This window comes from Thunnus maccoyii, chromosome 18, assembly GCF_910596095.1.
Source record: "Thunnus maccoyii chromosome 18, fThuMac1.1, whole genome shotgun sequence".
In the NCBI taxonomy this organism is placed as follows: Eukaryota; Metazoa; Chordata; class Actinopteri; order Scombriformes; family Scombridae; genus Thunnus; species Thunnus maccoyii.
The window spans coordinates 18,651,816-18,674,016 of record NC_056550.1 but is presented as its reverse complement, the minus strand read 5'-3'; the positions used below and the strand labels follow the sequence as shown (position 1 = coordinate 18,674,016).

Sequence of the window (22,201 nt, the reverse complement as noted above, 5' to 3'; positions counted from 1 at the left end):
AGTTCATAAAATATGAACTAGCTGTTGAATTGTCTTCTTACAATGTATTCATTCAATAAAGTTTTTTTCCTCATAATTTAATCATATTTAGTCTGTATTATTTACTCTCTAGTTTCTCTGTAAGTCACACTTGAGCACACAGTGTTCAACACAGTAGGAAGGTTTAACTTGTGGCAGTACACCTCTTACCTAGTTGGTTGGATGGGGAGGTCTTTCAGTTCAACATTAACATGAGTCATACCGAAATGGTAATGTCCGGTAAATTGACACCGTCTTCCGCTTAGCATCACTTTTTGGAAGAGTGATAGCAGTGTCAGTTTCAAGCTTAAAAGACACCTTCACATTTCATAGAGTCAGAATTTAAGAGGCATAAATACAGCATAATAGGCAAAATATAACTTTCAGAGCCACAATTAATTCCCATTATCATGTCAATTATCCAAAGCAATGGATAGTGAGCTTTTTCACCATGTAATTAACAAAAACATGTTCAGTATTCTATATAACATAGAGTTAAAGATTGTATTTAAGGATACAGATTGTGTTTGATGTGTCTCTTACCTGGTCATTATGTAGAGCCGAGCCCTTTCATTCCCCCCCATTTGTCTGAACCTTCACCTACATGAATTATGTTTTTTGGGGGAAAATTTATTTATTTATTTGTTTTAATTAAGATCTATCACAATCTGCACCTCAGTCCCTCTCTGCAGCCACAGTCTCTCATCCCCAGCCCTCTGCATTACTCTCTGTCTCTGTCTCCACTCCCTACTCAACTCTCCCAGGCCATGTTTTTTCCTCCAACTCCCCAGACCTGTTGTCCTCAAGCTGCCCATCAGATGCCCTCTTTTCCCCATTTCCCCTGCTGTTACCTGGCCTACTACGCTCACTCCTCACCTGCAGTCACTCAATTCATGTACTGGCCCAGATCCTTTGTTCCTTTGTCAGATCTTTGTTGTTGTCATGTTGCTTTTTGTCAGTGCTCTCAAGCTGTTGTTTTTGGTAACCTGGGCCTGCACCATTTCTGCACCTGTTTGCCTGCCTGGCTTAACTTTTCCATATCTCATCCCTGCAATTATGTGGATTTAATACCACTGCTGTTTGGAGAGTTTGGACCTGCCACCCATGTCTTTAAGCTTTTGTATCTTCACTTACTCACAATAAACTCACTGAACTGCTCCTGTCCTACCTCTATAGTCTGCATTTAGTTCCTTCCTTTGCGGCCTCATACACACCACTCATATATATATATGTCCCCTGTTCTTGTTGAGCTGCAGCGGTTCCCTGTTCCTGCTGAGCTGCAGCAGTCCCCTCTTCCTGCTGAGCTGCAGCATTCCCCTGTTCTTGAGCTGCAGTAGTCCCCTGCTCCTGGGCTGCAGCAGTCACCAGGTCCTGTCCTTCATTGTGCTGCAGCAATCTACTGAGCCTGAGCTGCAGCTGTCACCAGTTTCTGAGCTGCAGCTGTCTTCTGTGGCTGTTCTTCAGCAGCCTCCTGTTTTCCTGGCTCCACCGGCTCATCTGCCTATCTCCCAGCTCACACAGTCTGCTCAGCAGCCTGTTCCTGAGCTATCAGTTGTCTCAGCCAACACCCTGCCAGATCTTCAGCTGTCGGCCACATCTGTCAACATCCTTCCAGACCTCCAGTTGGCAGTCCTTGCTGATGTCCAGCCAGACCACTAATCAGCTGTCTTCGCAAACACCCAACCAGACCTCCAGCTACCTGCCTCCTGCTCTGCACTCCAGTGGTGTGCCTGTCTTGCACCCTGCCCGGACCCTCAGCTGTCAATTGTTGGCCTCCTAAATACAACAGAGACTTTTTAACAGATTTTTCTGTGTTCTTGGCTGATATTATGCCGGGTCCTTATCATTGGAGATTGTAATATTCATGTGTTTTGCCCTGAAAACCCTTTGGTCAGGACTTTTTAAACATCATTGACTCTTTTAATCTTGTGCAGTCTGTACTTGGACCTACACATGAACATGGTCACACACTTGATCTTGTTTTATCTCATGGTTTGCCTGTTTTTAACCTGGAGATCTGTAAAGCTTTTTTCTCTGATCATATGCCTGTACTGTTTGAAGCTGCTGTTTGCTGTCAAACAGTTAAACCTTGCGCTGCTGCTCGCACATGTCCAGTTATTAACCCTTCCACTGCTGCTCACTTCTCAGATGCCTTCAGTCAAAACTGCATCATGCCTGAATCTGTGTATGAGGATACAGAGGCTCTTAACTCATGGTTTCTCGACATCTGTCAAACTGCCACAGACATTGCGGCTCCATTAAAGACCAGACAGTATAAAACTTAATCGGAGGCAGAGCCCTGGCTGAATGAAACAACCCGTGCTGTCAGGTAGGATTGTCGTAGACCTGAGCAAAAGTGGAAAAAGGACAAATTGCAAGTGTCTTTTCAAATGTTGTGGGATTACTGGCGTCATTACCAATCCACTGTGAAAGAGGCTAGAAGAAAATATTTTTCTGATATTGTCCTGTTAAACTGCCACAAGCCTCGTGTGTTGTTTAAAGTGATCAACTCTGCTCTGAATGCACCACAGACTGTTGGAATTGAGGCCTTCTTCACTGACAAAGTCACTTCTACCAGAGCACTTATTTCACCTCTTGCCATTGACCCTTCAGTGTCTGTCCCCTGCTCTGCTGGGAGCTTGTTTGAGCCTGTGACCCTGCCCTTTGTTCAGGAGATTGTTGGTCATTTGAAGCCCTCAGGTTCTCCAGATGAAACTGTCCCTCCCTCCCTCCCTTTTTAAGGAGGCTTTCCAGACTGTTGGACCATCTTTTCTCACAGTTATTAATAGCAGTCTGTCCTCTGGACTGGTTCCTGTTCATTTTAAACATGCCGTGCAACCTTTGTTAAAAAAACCTGGGCTGGATCCTACTGTTTTGGCAAATTTCAGGCCTATCTCTAAATTGCCTTTCCTTTCTAAAATCTTAGAAAAGGTTGTCTATTCTCAGCTCATGGACTTTTTAAATAAACAAAATATTCTTGAGACATTCCAATCCGGTTTTAAAACATTGCACAGCACTGAATCAGCGCTTTTAAGAGTTTTTAATGAAATCTTTTTAGCTACTGACTCTGGTCACTGTGTTGTCCTTGTACCTTTAGATTTGACTGCAGCTTTTGATACAGTGGACCATGAAATCCTGATGGCTCGTTTGGAGAAGTGGGTGGGCATCAGTGGCACAGCACTTGAATGGTTCAGGTCCTACCTGTCACATCGAACCTTCTGTGTCAGCCTTGATGAGTCTGTGTCCTCCGCTGCTCCCCTCTCATGTGGGGTACCACAGGGCTGTGTGCTTGGCCCTCTTTTATTTTCCCTCTATCTACTCCCACTTGGTTCAATTCTCAGGAAACATGGCATTTCTTTTCATTGCTATGTGGATGACAGTCAGATCTATGTCCCCCTAAAAAAGTCAGACTCCTATAGTGTTAAGCCATTGCATGAGTGTTTACATGACATTAAAGCCTGGATGTCTCTAAACTTCCTAAATTTTAATGAAAAAAAGACAGAAGTCATGGTCTTTAGTGGCACTTCTGTGACCCCCCTGGTTGATCTGGGTTCTTTGGCACAGTATCACAAGCCAACTGTGCACAATCTGGGGGTAAAAGTGGACACAGACCTTAAATTTGACAGCCAGATTAAAGCTGTGGTGAAGTCAAGCTTCTTCCAGTTGAGGCAGCTGGCAAAAATTAAACCAGTCCTTCAAACACAGCACTTTGAGACAGTAATCCACGCCTTTGTGACCACTCGGCTGGATTACTGCAATGCACTTTGTATGAGGGTTAGTGCGTCCTCCATTGCTCGTCTTCAACTGGTGCAAAATGCTGCTGCACGTCTTTTAACTGGCACAAGCAAGTATGAGCACATTTCACTTATTTTAGCTTCACTCCACTGCCTGCCCGTCCATTTTAGGATTCATTTTAAAATGATTTTATTTGCTTTTAAAGCCTTAAATGGCCTAGCCCCACCTTACCTCTCTGAGCTGCTGCACCTCTACACTCCCAGCCGCTCTCTCAGGTCAGCTGACCAGCTGCTCTTGACAGTGCCTAAAGCTAGGCTTAAGCTCAGAGGTGAACGAGCATTTGCTGTTGCAGTTCCAAAACTGTGGAATAGATTGCCGCTGCACATTAGACAGGCCTCCACACTGTCTCATTTTAAATCTCTTCTCTAAAACCACCTCTTCTCTCTGGCTTTTGACACCATGTAGCGTGTTGCATCTTGTGTGAGCAGTGCACTTTATTTTATTTATTTTATTTGTTTTTATCCTATTTTATTTGATTTTATCTTATTTGATTTTATTTGTTTTTATCTTATTTTATTTGTTTTCATCTTATTTTATTTGATTTTGTCTTATTTTATTACTTTTATCCTATTGTGTCCTTCATCATTTTATTGTGTTCTGTTGTGCTATTTATTGTGTTTTTTATCTTGCTGTGCAGCACTTTGGAAACCTTGTGCTTGTTAAAATCATGCTATATAAATAAAGTGGATTGGTTTGGATTGAATTACCACTGATGCTTGTCCTGGATACATATCCAGCTGCCTGCCCTGACCTGCAGTCGAAACTTCAGATGCCACCTGCCTTTCCTGACCTCCAGCTTTGTCGGCCAACCCCCGAGTGGTACCGTTTACATCGCCGAGTACCAGAGCAGTTCCACCCATCTGTCCTGCCTTCTGGTCGAACTCCAGAGCAGTCCCGCCTACGTCACCGGTCTCCAAAGTGGTCCCACCTACATCACCAGCCTCCAGAGCAGTTCCACCTACATCGCCGGCCTCCAGGATGTCCTCCTGAGCAACTCTGTACATCTGGTCATTCTCCTGCCTGTCCTCAAGAACTGCACTGCCTACGTCACCAGCATCCATAGCTGTTCCGCCCTTTAGCCCTGCCTCCTGGCCGTCTGCCTAAGATCCCCACTCCATTCTTCAGCCCCCAAACCACTTCTGCCTGAATCCCTCCTCCAGACCCTCTCCATTCACTCTGCTTGGTGTTTCTGATCGGCTTGGTGGAACATCTGGTATCCATCCCTGGGGGGTTGGAGTTCTGTCACAATCTGCTTCTCAGTCCCTCTCTGCAGCCACACTCTCTCATCCACAGCCCTCTGCATTATTCTCTGTCTCCAGCCCCTGCTCACTTCTCCTAGGCCATGTTCTTTCCTCCAACTCCCTACACCTGCCATCCTCAAGCTGTCCACCAGATGCCCTTGGACTTTCCGTCCTTTCCCCATCTACACACCTGTTCCCACTTCTTATCAGTCCTGCAGCTACTTGTCCTATTCCGCTCACTCTTCACATGCAGCCACTCAATTCATATACTGGCCCAGATCCTTTGTTCCCTTGTCAGATCATTGTTGTTGTCATGTTGCTTTTTGTCAGTGCTCTGAAGCTTCTGTTTTTGGTTAACTGGACCTGCACCATTTCTGCACCTTTTTGCCTGTCTGGCTGGACTTTTCTGTATCTCATCACTGCAACTCTGCGGATTTAATACCACTGCTATATGGACAGTTTGGACTTGACACCCATGCCTGTAAGCTTTTGTATCTTCACTTTTGAAAAAAAAAAAAAAACTCACCGAACTGTTCCTCTCCTGCCTCTATAGTCTGCATCTGGGTCCTACCCCTGCTGCCTAATACACACCATTACCCTCAAGAGGTAGTTACTTTTGGTTGAGAAAAAATATGTTTGTATGGCTAAATGTTGCCCTATTCCACTGCAATTCACAAAATGCTACCATAAATGGCAAATATTCATTATTATAGGCATAAGAAATATCTAATTCTATAAAGACCAAAAATGTTTTTACAGTGTCTGTATTTTACATCATAATACATCTTCATCATTGAGCAATGTGTTTTCCTAACAAGTAGACTAAGACAACAAACAGTTTAGGAATATATATATATATATATATATATATATATATATATATATATATATAAATAGAATATGTATATAAACCAAATATAAACTAATCTTGTGTGGCATAGTGTAAGAAAAGGTGTTCCCATCTGAAAAATGCAACATTATACCCATTTCAGGTCCTCATTTGAAAGACTAAAATTCAAAAAAATTCTATAAGGTCAAAAAGCAGTAAAGGGATAATATGATCGTTAACTGTAACGTACAACACCAGTTTCCCACTGAACATCATTAAGGTTTCATCTGACATAATTGAATCCATGTATTAAACTTATAATTGATGTATCTGGCTATGGTCTTGCACTGTGATTAGCGTAATCTCTTGATGGTGCAACAAAACAAACAAACAAACAAACAAAAAAACAAAAAAATTGTTCATATGTTCTTAACTGACTATAATCTATTCAATAAATAGGAAATTTTCATCATCACATTTAAGCACCTGAAATTTATGTGTACACATTTTCATTAAAAGTTATTTCAAGAATTCTCTAGATCAGTTTCTCTCAAACTTTTTCACATTGAGGCCCCCTAAACTGACACAAATTAGACTACAGACCCCCATCTGATAAGAATTTTGCTTTTAGATGTTTTATTACAGAAAGTGTATGAAACCCATGATCGAAATAGTCATACACTCTGTCATTGTGTTACTTATGGATGGAATTATAGTGAAAATAAATTATATATAAGATTATGTCTCTGTATGGATTTTGAATGCTGTGGCCAGAGATGCCATATTTCAAGAAGTACATTTTTTTTTCAGTGAAATTAAAAATGACATTGTACAGATTAGACTGAAGATAGTCCAATCAGCAGACTTTAACAACTTACTCTGCATCAATTTAGCATTACAAAAGCAATAAACATGTTAAATGTAAAATGTAAAAAATATGAATTTTATTACACAGATTGAATGAGTACATCCAGCAACAAGTGCTTCAATGGGGGGGGAGGGGGGGGGGGGGGGGGGGGGGGGCGCAGTCTTCCCTAAATTCTTACTCAGAGCTGGTATCAAGTTAATACTAAAATAGGCAAACTGACAAAGTGAATTGTATTTTGGTGAAGTCTTTAATTATAAATGTATACACAAGTGACAGAAAAGAGCTTATGTAATTACTGTGACAAAAAAAAAAAAACCCTGAAACATTTATGTGAGGAAGCTCTAAAAATCTCTATGAAAATACTGACTCCAGTTGTTCTTTTTGCGTTTAACAGCAAAAATACCAATCAATACTAATGCAATCTATCGCAAAATTTAGGAGCAATAAATGAGCTCTGAAACCTTGACAGTAATGACATTGCGCCTTTATCATCTTACAGTAAGCTAAGCATGCCATATTACATCTCCTTTGAACCAAAGTAATTTCAGAGCTGTAAGCAATCATGAATTGTACAGAAAGACCTACAAACTCTCTTATCAACTGAAATGATTGGAAACACCATTTCACGGTTATCACAGCAAAACAAAGCCAAAACATCTGTGCAGAAATTGCGCCAAGTCCTCTTCAAACACTTACTGTATGAGCAACACATGCTAAATTCTTTGACACATCATTGTATTTGCATGTAGTAAAGCAGGACGTGTAGTTGTGGATGAAACAGAAGTCATACATTACTGATGAAATCACACAACTACGCAGGCATATAACACCTTATGTACCACCTTATATGTACTCCAGTAGTCTCTACATCAGTTTGCTTAGCGACACATATGGCCAGCCTTGCAAATGCCTTTCTATTTTTGACCATGCTGTATAACCTTACCCTAACTGCAAATGTGTACAGTCATCAAATAAATTGCACATGCCGCTAATACAACATGATATCTCCCTCACAGCACATCTAATACACATATTAAGTATTTTTACCCTACACAGAATTAAAATATTCATTTCAATTAAAAATACATACACCAAGTAATTCAAATGAACAAAATACGAAGCAGAACGTTGTATTTTGTTTGTTTGTATAATATACTGTACTGCAATCAAATATTTTACTAGCAGAGTGACAGAAGGATTATAAGATAGAGCTTACTGGAGTTTGAATAAAATTCTAATAGTGACATAAATCCTAATGTTGGAAAGCATTAAGCGCAATTAAACACAAAGAATGTGTTTCATGTATATTTGACAGGCCTACGTTAATGCACTAATGCTTGTATTTGGTGAGATAAAACAATTTACACTCACACACCACTAGTTTATACAAGTTCAAAGCAATCCAGTCTGTCCCATCCCAATTTGTCATTATTTTTAGTATTCAGACCAAATCAAGCAGTGCGGCGATATCAGCCACTGGACATCCCTATTGCTTTCTGACAGATTCTTATTTTTTAGATTTTTTGTCACTTCTGTGCTTTCAAGTTAAATTTTTATAATTAATTAATCACACATATTTATAACTATATATATAAAAATAAATAAATAGCTTATTTTATTGTGAATCATTTTGCTGGGTAAACCATGCCAGTCTATTTGTAAATGTTTGAACTGTGTAATAAAATCGCCATATAATAATTTATAATAAGGGCCATGTCTTGCCCTGCCTCTTCTTTCTTTAACAGAGAGCATTTCTGGTGATGGAAGCAGATATGTTTTTATAAAGACAATTTTTAATCTCTCACCAAGCTCTACAGCACCCAAACCACCATATTCTTTGCTTTTATACTTTTATTCCCTTTAAGTGACTTCCCTGGTTGTTCTGCAGATTAGGTTGGCACACTGTTTTTTTAAGTTGGGATATTTTGTTGGGTGGAGAAAAAATATTCACTAGAAAAAGGAACTTGGATAGGATGAAGGTTTTGACAATATTTACTCTTGTTTCATAATAAGTGTCTCTTCTTTAATTTCACACATTTTTTTCTCCCAGTTTCTTTCACTACATTCACTGTTACAAATGTTCAAATCGAGTATTCAATTTCTTGTTTGACTTCAATATTAACGTTTGTCTGACACTCTCCACTCCGATCCAAACTCTTTCTGTTTTGTTGTAATTTAGTTTTGCTCCAGAAGCATTTTCATCTTTGACTGTTTTTTTTATAATGATGGTAATATCGTCAGTGTAAGCAACAGCAGTGACTTTGTGTGCATGACCTACACATGTTTCAGCAAAATGTCATTGTTTATATGCTTAATTAGATGGCTGATAGCTAAAATACAAAGAGCTGTGCTCAATGGACAGCCCTGCTTCACACCTCTCTCCACTTCAAAAGCCTCAGTTAAAAACCCATTGACATATACACAATTTTTTCATTTAAAGTACAGACATCTTACCAAGTGAATAAAGCCACCAGAAAAGCCATATGCTTTCATCACAGCCCAGAGATAATCTCAGGAAATGTAGTCAAATGCTTTTTTTTATTATTATTATTTTTATCAAGACCAATAATATAAAAACCTTTTTATTGCTTCAGGTTTGTGTAAGATTTCTCATAAAATACTAAGGTTGTCCCACATTACCTGTCCTTTAATTTCACGTTTGTTCTTTATCTATAATTTCCTCTAACATATATCATAAATCTATTCATAATTATCTTAGCAAATATTTTATTGTCAGTATTTATATTATATAGTATTTATGGTAAGATGTCTATAATTTTCTATATTAGATTCATCACCTTTTTTATACAATAAGCAAAGAACACCGTCGTAAAAAGAGTCCCCCTTAAAGCCACTGTACTGACCTTCATTATACATGGAAGTAAGCAGGTTTATGACTTCATCAATATACAACTGATAAAACTCAGTGGGAAGGCCATCAGGACCGGGGATTTTCCCAACATTTAACTGTTTGATGGCCTCTATTACCTCATCCTTTCTTATCTCACCAATAATTGAGGTAAAAGTCGACCGGCTGTATGAAGATAAATACCTTTAAACTTGAGATATGATGTTAACAGCACATCTAAATGTGTCCTAAAAATATATCCATCTCTCTATGCCAAATGTGAATCACTTATCACACTCCCTCCCTTAGCGGAACTTATTTTTGACTGTGGCTATACCTCATGATCTGCTTATAAGATGGCAAATAATAATAATAATAATAACAACAACAACAACAACAACAACCACAACAACAATAATAATAATAATAATAATAATAATAACAACAACAACAATAATAATAATGATAATAATAATAATCTGTGTAAAACTTGGAAATAAAAGCTAATTCTGGAGATGATCCCAAACTTTTTCTTTAAGGCATGTCAAAATATTAACCTCTTTCACTTGAAAACTGAATCATTTTTATTCCTCACAGCAAAACATCAATGACGTTTGTGAGGAACTTATTTCTGGTGTTAAATTGGCAGTTAAGTTGGCAATCCTTTTTAAAGTCTATGCTCAGGAGACATATAATACCTGTTCAGCATTCATGGAAAGACCATCTGTCTGAGTTTTATTTCAGATATCTGAGATTTATGTCCTGCTGCAACTATACACTAGTGACATTTCAGTGCTTCCCCAAGTTTAAAACTAATTACTGGCTGTGATATCAAGATGAATAAGACACAAGTGGCTATCATGCATATCATAAACTGTGTCAACTTGAAATATTTCAACCTCTAGATTTACTGAAATAAAACCCACAAGCAACTCAGTGCACTTTTGAAATTTACTCCTGGGTACACTGTGGACATAACTGGTTTACTTAGTATTTATAAACACAATCAAGTTCCAAAATATGTCAGCCTCATAATATTGTCATCTGTTACTGGCAGTAATTTTCAATCTGGTGTACAATTATATTAATTTTGAAGATTGAGTTAAAAGTTATAAGTTAAGTTGTATTAGAATGAAGGATTTAGGACAATGTGGATGTAAATGTAATATAAATAATATCTAATAAATGTAATGTAATAACATTTTACATTTTTAAGTATAATTAATTTGACTCTGTATCTGGTGTATTTTGATATACATCATTAGACTGCCTATCCAATTAAATCCAAAATCTATAAATATTTAGATGGGTTTATACTGTGTTTTTTAATTAAATAATATAATGTACTGAAATTATATTTGTACTGTAATACAACTTTGTAAAGTGTTAATTATATATCTAGAAAATGAAACATATGTCATAGTTCTGTTCCAGACTGGCTCTATGTCCCTCCACCGGTCCACCAGATGCCCCCAGACTTTTCCCCTGTATGTTGAACTAGACCGAGTAAGAGAAGGTCCTTGTACAGGAAACTGAAGCTTGCTTTCACACTAGTTGTGAAATGTTACTGAGGAGTTTGACACACCTAGTTAGATGTAAAAGATGCAGCAATTTATACACCAGGCAATTCATTCCACCTGTCTTCTGTATTTACTTTCAGGGCATTTAGCAGACATTCTTATCCAGAGAGTGACAAGTGTCTGTTCAATGGCTGGACTCTCTTTCACTCATCCTCAACATATTATGAAAGGAGTTTATTAACATTTGTTCCTGTAGATTTGAATAATTTGCATTTACAGCCTCTGTGTGCCATGTTAGAAGAACTGCATCATCATGACATGTGAATAAGAGAACGCTCTTATTCACATGTCATGATGATGCAGGTTATAGTGTACTTATATATTTAAGTTTATTCATATATATACTTAGATGGGCTTAATGAATATATAGGAGGTTACAAAGTTACAATGTAAAAAATAGGCAGTAAATGAAAGGTCCAAACCAAGAATCGCCATTGAAGTTCTTCTCTACACACTGTGCTTTCTCTGTGTTATGGGTGTTTACATGGAAAATCTTGTACTTGTTGAATAATTGTTGAATAATACTTTGAAGAGACTCCACAGGCTGCAGTTGATGCCTTCTTGAATATATGAAGTTTATTGAAAACAAATATCTGGTATCAGAGAAGCCTTTGGCACAGTGTATATATGAATACAATCACACCAAAAACTTAGCACAAATACGAAAACAATCACTTCTTATAGAGTTGCTCAGGTCATGCCACCAGGGAGGGGAGACACAAGGACACTTGGTGTCAGAATGAACTCTAATTGGAAAATAATGTGGACAGCTGTTGTTACCCATCCAAGGTTACCACCTTACCTCCCAGCCCGGTGCCATGAACATTAAACATCTCTTGTATGAGACCTTGCAGGCCAGAGTGAGCCTGACTGAACAGATTGGTGAGACTGGAAAGAGCATCCATGAGCTGGAGGAAGCCAAGAAGACTGTGGAGACCGAAAAGACTAAAATTCAGTCAGCACCAGAGGAAGCAGAGGTTAAAATCTAAATTACGATATTAAACAACTTATTGGATAAAATACAAAAGCATTTATGTAATGGCATGTATTCATTTGATTTTTTCTTTAATTTTTCTGTGAAAGACTGGAAATCTTTAGGTACATGTTCAACTTTTTCCTTTAGGGCACACTGGAGCATGAAGAAGCCAAGATTTTCCATGTTCAGCTTGAGTTTAACCAGAAAGATTGCAGAAAAGGACGAGGAGATGGAACAGATCAAGAGGAACAGCCAGAGGGTGACTGACTCCATGCAGAGCACTCTTGATGCTGAGGTCAGGAGCAGGAATGATGCCCTGAGAGTCAAGAAGAAGATGGAGGGAGACCTGAATGAGATGGAGATTTACCTGAGCCATGCCAACAGGCAGTCTGCTGAAGCCCAGAAACAACTGAGGAATGTCCAGGGACAGCTAGAGACTGTTCTTGTGCAGTGTTGCATCTTTCCCTCTTCGTCACCGATCTAGCCTGCCTAAGAACTGTTGGACTGTTGCCAGTGCTGTGGTTTGTCTGCCTTGGGAGTGGAAGATCGGGGTTCGATTCCCGGTGGAGCCATACTCACCAGAACTATGTTTCTCTGACCGTGCTACTATTGTCTTGACATTGTGTGGAATAAGGACTGTAAAATTTATACCGGTGTCATTTGTACTGCTATTGGGTCCATTCTATACCCGTTACACTCTCAGTTTTATGTTCAATGATTCAAAATGTCTTTCTACAGAATGACTAGAGTATACATACCAGCTTTGTTATACATAACAAATCAAATTAAATGGGACTTTTTTATATTCAGCACACCAGTCTTCTGAACACCAAGAAGAAGCTGGAGGCTGAACTTGTGCAGGTTCAGGGTGAAGTGGACGACACTGTTCAGGAATCAAGAAATGCTGAGGAGAAAGCCAAAAAGGCTACCACTGATGTGAGTTTACACCTCTAACTCTTAAATTTTATGAATAGTTAAATTTTGTATACGGCCATACACTTATAATATGGGAAGCTCATTATAACTTTAATTTGAATGAGAAAACTTCTCATCATTTCAGGCTGCCATGATGGCTGAGGTGCTGAAGAAGGAACAGGAGGCCAGTTCTCATCTTGAGAGGATGAAGAAGAACTTGGAGGTCTGAGTCAAGGACCTGCAGCACCGTCTGGATGAGGCTGAGAACCTCACCATGAAGTGCATCACACTTTCAATGTGTGAAATAAATTGAGTTTATTTCGATTGACTGTGATCTTTGTATATAAAACTGATGTATCATTTATTATCACTTTTTAGGTGTATGAGGTTGAAGCTGAAGTTGACGCCGAGCAGAGACATGGAGCTGATACTGTTTAAGGAGTCTGCAAATATGAAAGAAGAGTGAAGGAGCTGACCTAACAGGTATGTCCTATTTTAATAAAAAACAACCTTAATATCTCTTAATTCTCTATTCTTCATCACTTATAAGCCTTTATCTGTGTAGACTGAGGAGGACAAGAAGAATGTAGCCAGACAGGTTCTGATGGATAAGCTGCAGCTCAAAGTCAAGGCTTACAAGAGACAGGCTGAAGAGGCTGTGAGTCAAATAAATTGATGTGACCAATCATCAGTTTAATCAATAATGATATAATTTGTCATGTAACTGAATATTACTGCCTTCACCCTTTATAGGAGGAGCAGACCAACATTCACTTGTCCAGGTTCAGCTCAGGAGCACGCTGACATCACTGAGTCCCAGGTCAACAAGCTGAGAGCCAAGAGCTGTGATCATGCAAAGGTTAATTTGTTATAGATTGTTTGCATGGTTATAATATCCATTGTTGAAATTAGAAGCCAAGAGATTGATTTGATGCTGTGCACTTTCACTGTTGATATTGTAAATCAATATCCCATTTTAGGGTACTCAAGTGATTACATACTTCCACATTGAGAGAAGATAACTTATGAAGTAGTTTGTTTCATAAATTTGAACTTTTGCTATTGCTTATGTATTTTTCCCCTCTATTTTTAGGCTGATTCTGCTGAGTAAGGGTCATCATCGACTTAAGACCTTTTAACAAAGTTCATAAAATATGAATATTACTATCCTGAATTCTATCTTTTTTTCTTGTTTGAAACAGTTACTCCTAGACAGTGATGCAACTAAGTACAGCAGTTAGCCATGTTGTAAGGTCTTGTGGTGCAGTATCAGAATCATTCACTGGTCACCCTTTGACTATGTAGAATCAAGTTGTTTTATATGAGATACTATATGACTGAACAGCAGTGACTTGCCAGCAAAGACTGATTCAGATCCTTAAATTAACTAAGCAGCATAGTGTAAAAATACATTTTGTCTTGCATTCAAGATTTTACTTAAAGTCATACTCCACCTTCACCAAATATATCTTTTGAGTACACTCACTTCCAGTGGGATTGAAAGGTAGCTGTAAGGTGTTATGTTCCCTCACAAGAGACAGTGGCTGAGAGAGACTTCTCAAACCACTCAAATCCACTGCGCAGCTGAATGCTGAATGCTCAGTGTGTTGCAACATTTAAAATTTCACACACAAAAAAAAAACAAAAAAAACATTAACTACTTCCAGTTGAGCTAAAAAGCCTTAGTCTGAACTGTGCCTGAAACATATAAAGGTGCACAAAACTGAATAACTAGAGGTATCAGAATCTCAAAATTGTTGGAAAGCTCAGTACTTCCCAGATCTGTTGGCCAGCTAGCAACATGGAGACATATGAGAGGATTTAGCGGAGTTGATTGATTTTGCACTATTGTTTGGGTGTACTGAGCATACAAGTGTAAAGTTGAGACTTGTATTATAGTGCAAGAATAATTCCTTGAGAGGTTTTTATAGAGTTTAGAATTAATCTAGCTTTTGTTAAAGCGGTATTGCTTTTGAAAGTATAGCTCCCTGTAAGCCTACATTTAGGTTTGAGAAAGTGTCAAGAAAGGATGGTGTGAAGCCAGACACTGGTATTGCTGCAGTATTTGAGACACACTGTTATGATCAGGTCAGCTCCATGATCAGGTCAGCTGTGGTCCAGGTCGGTAATAAATACAGTTTTGTACAAACTGTGAATATATACAGTATATTTGGCCTGATTGTGGATAGTAGGGATGTGCAGAGAATCCAGTACTTGTATTTGTATCTATGTTTGTTGAGGCAACAAAATTATTTATATTTGTATTTGTATTCAAATAAAACTGGAAATAGGCATAAAAATCAGTTTTTGTTTTTAGTACGCTTTTAATTTTAGCATGTTAAAATAAGTATTTATTAATAAATTATCTTACTAAGGAGGTCCCCACACAGGGTCTCAAACTTGAGTCTCCCAGATCATGGATGACTGCGCTGACTACTGAGCTAAACCAGTTGCATTGCCATCATGCAGATAGACCTCTACTTATTTATACACCCAGAACACAGAGACAGCACAGCATGTAACGTGTAGAGGAGAACGTTGGGTTATTTAATGTAATCCCTGGTTCTTTGATAACAGAGTGAGGTGTTTCACCATGGCAATCGCTTCTGGAGTGACCACTACGGAAGCTCCAAATGACACCATGTCGGTCTATGACAGACAGGTCGATCCGTGGGAAGGCCCCGCCCACCCTTTATATTACGGTCAACCACCCTGACCAGGTCATTCTGTGTTGGTTTCTTCCCTCGTCTATGCAAGGAGGGAAGTGTTGGTGAAACACCTCACTCTGTTATCAAAGAACCAGGGATTACATTAATTAACCCAATGTTCTTTTTCTAACTTCATTCGGTGTTTCACTATGGGAGATATGGCCCACTCCTGGATTGCATAATCTCCTGAAGACATATGATTCCCTGACCCAGTCTGAGATCCCACTAGACAGTCCCTGAAAACCCCGTCTCCAATACTGCATGGGCTAAGGCTGGACCTGAGACATCGAACCTGTAGAATCTCACAAATGTGCGTGGCGTAGCCCAACTTGCCGCAGCACAAATGTCCTTAACCAGAACACCCTTAAACAGGTGACCATGATGTAGCCATGCCCCATGGTGTCTGCTTGCGAGGCAGGCACAAGTCAAAAGCCTCACCTTCCTGCTTTCTGAGGGCACTGGATTCCCTTATTTTCTCGAGAGCTGGGCCAAAGAGACCCTTGGTGGGGTCATACGCGGTGTCTATCACTTCAGCTTTCTGGGCATCCTCTCACCCAGACAGGTTCAGCCATAGTGCTCTTTCTGCCAGGCCCATGATGCCCTGCACGGCTTCGTGAGAGGAGTGCAGGAGGAGGTCAAAGTCCTGGATTTGGGACCCCTGAATCCAGCTGTTGGCCCATGTCCTCCAAAATCTCAGCCTGATAAGCTCACAGCAGCGTGACAGTGTTAAGGGAGCAGACAGACTGAGCTGCATATTTGTACATACTCTGACAGATGCCTGCAGAAACGTGCTCCATCTTGCTCCATCTCGGCAGTTCGGGTGGAGGTGGTATGCCACCGAAGGCTCCACTGCTGGGGGTTCGGCCAGCCCAAGGTCACTCATGCCATGCACCTCTAGCTTGGAGTAGCCCTGTGTGGCAAGCTTGCTTTTATAAGGACCAGACCAAAACCGTCTCATTTCTTTCATGTAGGCTGGGACCACTGGGAGCAGCTGTTTAGCCGGAGGTTGGGCTGGGGGGAACCGTTTTCCATCATACAAGTCCCTCTCTATCCCCTCTGTTTCCTGGGCCGCTGGCCACTGTATGTTTAACTTGGCTGCGGCACATTTGCAAAGCTTGTACAAATTGTTAGCGACCAAGGGAGGCGCTTCGGCTGAGCTGGAGGGTCTGGATTGTTGAGTCGGGAAGGTGGATTCGTCCTGCCCTCCCTCCATCTCATCCAGGTTGAGGATGTCAGAACCGGCCTCGCTGTCCGCAACGTCCCCTCCCCCGGCCCAATGAGACCCTCAAACAGTGGAGGCATGTCCGATGAGCCCCCCTGATTAACATCAGCCACTGCAACTCTCAGTCTCCTCTCCAGAATTTTCTCAGGCATCAAGGCGCAGTGTGCGCAGCCCTCGGGGTCAGCAATTGAGGCCTGGGCGTGTTTAGCACCCATGCACACTATGCATAGTGGGTGTGGGTCTCGAAATGAATGCTCGGCATAATGCAGGGCACGGGCGGGATGTACCTCCTGCCTCCTTTGGCTCGGACTCTATGCCGGGGGTTGCAGGCGCAAACATGTAGACTGGAAGTGAGAAAACGAGGATCTAGGTGTAGGCCTAGACAGATAATAAAACAAGGCTCGTCATAACACATTAGGCTATTGAGGGAGCACCTGCTGTGGCAGGTGTTAACCTAGCTACAACTGTGCTGTGTGGAGGACAGCCCGCCACAACGCAATAGCTATGTTCCAGGAGTCCAGTCAGCCAACAAACTAATGTTAGCCGACCTGACCAGGGTTGCATGATGTGTTAGCCCGAAGCTACTGCTTACTACTACGTATTAAGCAAATACACGGTAGTCTGTTGGAATGGCTCACCACGACATGGTCGCTATTCCAATTAAAGCTAAATTCACTTTGCTATAAAGCTTACCAGCCCAGTCAAGAGTCGCTGCTGGTAACGCACTAGGTGATGTATTACTTTGACGGGATGTCTTTTAGCTGTTGAGCAAGCATCCAACTCATCTGTATGCATTGAGGGAGCTTAAGTAATTTTTACACATGGGAAAAAAGCGAGAATGATCCGGTCAGGGTGGCCGACCGTAATATAAAGGGTGGGCGGGGCCTTCCCACAGTTCGACCTGCCTGTCATAGACAGATGTGGTGTCATTGGAGCTTCTGTAGTGGTTACACCAGAAGCAATTCCTATAGTGAAACACCGAATGAAGTTAGAAAAAGAACTTCAAAGGTGATTCTTGCTTTGCACTTTTCATTTACTGCCTATTTTTTAAAACCTTTGTGGAAAAGGAGAAGGGAAACAACAGGTTATGGACAGTTCCTCGGGAGCACTTTGCATGTGTCAGTAGGTCAGCTTTGTCTCTGGAGAACAACCCCAACTCCGAGAGTGATGTCCAAATAAGGAAATGTGCGTCATGCAGCAAGTCGATGTGACACCCCTCGTTGAGACCCGCTGATAGACGTAACAGCAGAGCAGAGGAGAGAGACTGAGATAGATGTAACCAACCTGCACGCTGGTATTTTTCTTTCTTCCCGAACACTAATAATATTTGCATAAAATAAATGTTTGTAAAAAAAAACATTATTTGTGCTTTGCCGAATAACATATTTGTATTACTTACAGAACTGTACTGTGAGGAAAGAACAAGCTTTTCACTTTTATAAGCAATTCATTTTTTCTAACAAAACATTTCAATACAGAGCAATACAAATTGTATCAACTGTGTATACATGTTATATGTGTATACATAAATGTTGGAATTGCTACACGTCCATCCACTATCCCAACCTCCACAAAACTTACTTCCTTACTTCCTATCCTTACTAACTATGGACCAGGAAAGTTTTTATTTTATTTTAAATAGTTGTACATTATTATTTTATTCGTTATTATTATTTAAATATCTAAATATTTGTTTTATTTTTATGTTAAAAATACAGACAATATCATGACCTGAACCCTACGTTGTAGTAAAAAAAAAAAAAAAAAGTTTTACAGGCGGGGCCCCCCCTATCTTGCCAGGGTCCACACAATTAGGGCCCTATCTTACACCCAGCGCAAAGTGTCTTTGTTAGTTTAAGACCGACACAGTTGTCATTTTCCCGTCCAGCGCCCACGTTGTTTAAATAGCAAATACACTTGCGCCCATCAGAGTGCCCATGGGTGTGTTGGTCTTAAAATGAGGTGTGGTCAGGTGCATTTTTGGCATATTGCTATCTTGAGGCAGCAGAAAGCGATTGCGCTATTGACCAACAAAAACCTGGTCTTAAGTCAATGGCGCAGTGTTTCACTGTTATTTTAAGGGCGCATTGTCAAGACCGTAATATGCGGCTTCACAGGCAGGTGCACAACATACACTCTGCTTGTTACACATACAGGACATGTACAGCAGCACATTCAAAACATTACAAATAAAAGGATTGCAGTGTGAAAGATTATTATTGTGTACATTAACATTGTGTACATTAACATGTTTTTAATAATAATGCTTAGTCATAATATTTATCAGAATTAACTAACCGCAGTAATGACGGATAAAACTGTCTAATTATTTGACCAAATCATGGCAATACACGTAGGTATTTAAACAGACAGACAATAATGGATCAGACACAGATCGACTTTCCTGCTGCATCAATACATGAGGACATGAGGAGCATATGAGGGAATAAATAAGGTGAAAACAATGATTAAACTAAAGAAGGAAATAACTCTGGATAGCCCCTAGCTGCTGCCAGCAGCAGGATCAGCACCTTGGAGAGCTGATCAAGTCCTGATAACTGTCTTAATGATTATTTACATGACTAAGAACAATGATTTAATTTTTGAACAATATTTAACAAATATTCTTTAACATTTTTGAGAGTACAGTGATCAGGTTTCCATACTTTCAGCAATTAAAACCCTGCTGATTTGACCTGTTACTCCATGACTGAACAAAACTATTTTAAAGAAACCAAAGCTGAACCTAACCTAAACCTTTTCAAAAACCACATGAAAATACATTCGCAACAAATTAATGAACAGGATCTTAAACTGGTGGTCTGGGCTGACCACGGGAGGGTTCAGGAGCAGCAGGGGCCAGTGTGCTTGTTAAGGGTCGTGCGCTTTCACTTTACGCACGAGCATTTCCGTTTCTTCTGCAGAGAAGTGTCCCTTCTTACTACTTGGCAAATGTGCCATCATAATAGCAATCCGCCAAGGGGCAAGTGCACCTGGCTCTTAAAGGGAATGGGAGATGACACTCTGATTGGTTTATTGCATGTTATGCCGAAAACATGCCCATGATTAATTAGGAGACTATGGACAACCCTTTTGTACCATGTGCCTGGTGCATCGACCATTTTTCCGCAAAAGGGATGGCTGTCTAAGGTGCTGGGAAGGCTGGTTGGGCTGTTAATGCTGCTGCAGTTTTGTAATGTGAATGTATAGAGTGACAAAGAAATGCCCACACAAGAGTTGAAATAAACCTTGCCTGAGCTTCCTCACTCATCCTCCAGTATAGATGAAATGATATGGATCTATCAGATCAGTAGAGTTCCGACACTCACGCAGAGATTAATTATCAATTAATTTTCTACCATTGTTGGTAGGTTATTGCATACAATTTTGTATTACATTGTTAATATATTTTGAGTTCCAAAACATCTTATGAATGAATGCATTTTTTGACTTTCGTAATCCAGATTCATCAAGATTGTGATAAAGGATTATGAGAAAATATTTTCTAATTGGAATGAAGAACCTTTTTTTTCTCATATTAATAAAATTATCAAATCAAATTCTTCTTAGGCTCAGGCCTTCCCTGCAACTTCATGCAACATTCTAATTGGGATGTCACAGACGACAAATAGATGTGGGTTGCCAAGTTATTCCAAGTCCAAGTCCCCTGGAAGACACCAAAGCTTGACTTGGATGCTGGAGCAGAATGAGTCATCTCTATTCTGACATTTGGCAGCCCTTCATCTGCTAGCCCTGAGGGCTTTTTGGTGAAAGTTGCCTGGATTTCATATCACTTTTGTGGTGCCTGAGTATCCTCCTAAAGGGAATATACTGTATGGTGACAGGCTAAACACGTCAATGTCACATAGGCAGCAAAAGAAATCAACACCACCAATACACCAAAGTGGATTTCTTTTTCATAGCAGAATCCCAAATCCCAAACGTCATTAGAACGAAAGGTACAACTCATGGGCCACTGTAATGATCACATATTTCTGCAAGCAAATCCCATTATCCAATCATGGTTTTTTCTTCACAGTAGCCTGTGTGAGGCGATATCTAACAAGAGACAAAGGCTAAGGGTAGTTGCACTGGTAAGCAGGTGTAATTTCTCTACGTTCACATAAAGCACCACATATATACATTCTTAGATGTACGAAACTATACATTCTGAAGCAATTATCTGGGCTTATGCAATCAGTATTAGCAGCAAAGAAGCTATGAAGAGTGATGGAAAATACTCATATGTTAGTCATCTTAGGTTCTCCCACCATTTGCTGAAATGAATCAGTATATGTCCCGAGAACCATCTTGAAATGAGTCAAAATCAGTTAAGAAGGAAGTTACAACTGTTAACCGACTTCATGATATGGGTTAAATGTTTCTCTATTTTATATATCATATTTTCTTTGGTGAGCCAAATTGACTCAAACATGACATAATGGGCATAAGCCTTCAAGATCTGCCAGGGCACTTGTATCATGCTTCGTTGATAGCTTCTTTAGTATCAAATGTTGCAGCTGGATGATGTTCATTTTGCATGTGGAACTTATTTTGGGCATTACCTGAAATGAGTTGGCAACTGATTTCATGTCCATTTAGGAAGATATATAAAAGGTGATTGAATGTTTTTGGATGGTACTTCATCCTTAATTCTATTACAGGAATATGAGATGTGCCAGAATCCAGTAACTGTAGACAACAAACATGTTGGCATATTAACAAAACTAAACTCCATGCAAGCATCTGACATGGCCCTTCAAAAATATTAATGTGATGTAACCACAATTAATAAAGTACTTGTATTGACAAGTTTACATTTCTAAGATTTCTAAGATCAAATAGTGCACAAATACAGCCATACATTATAGTATATTTTATTCTTTCTGTATTACTGGCACACACAGGAACACAGAAGTTTTTATGAGCACAATGAATGTTTTTGTAAATACAGCATTACAACGGTCAAGCATTATTAAGAATTATATATTATAATTTTACCCAAGACTTAGTATAGTTTATATAAAAGATGAATATAAACCCTTAATGAAAGTGTGTTGACAGCTGTCTTATATTAGTGTCATTTAGGGGTGAAGTTTCAAAGATCCCGAATACGCAAGTGTCGTGCAACTGAATACCAATGGAATTTGGATGAGTTTCCAAAACCAACCCCCAAAGCTATCCATGAATTAAAAAAAAGA

At 39.8% G+C, this 22,201-nt stretch overlaps 2 pseudogenes; both read left to right on the top strand.

Annotated features, from left to right (window-relative positions):
- Positions 1 to 11,997: 11,997 nt before the first annotated feature.
- LOC121883938 lies at positions 11,998 to 12,732 on the top strand (annotated as a pseudogene).
- A 187-nt stretch (positions 12,733 to 12,919) lies between these two features.
- On the top strand, positions 12,920 to 14,181 carry LOC121883937 (annotated as a pseudogene).
- The last annotated feature ends 8,020 nt before the right edge of the window (positions 14,182 to 22,201 follow it).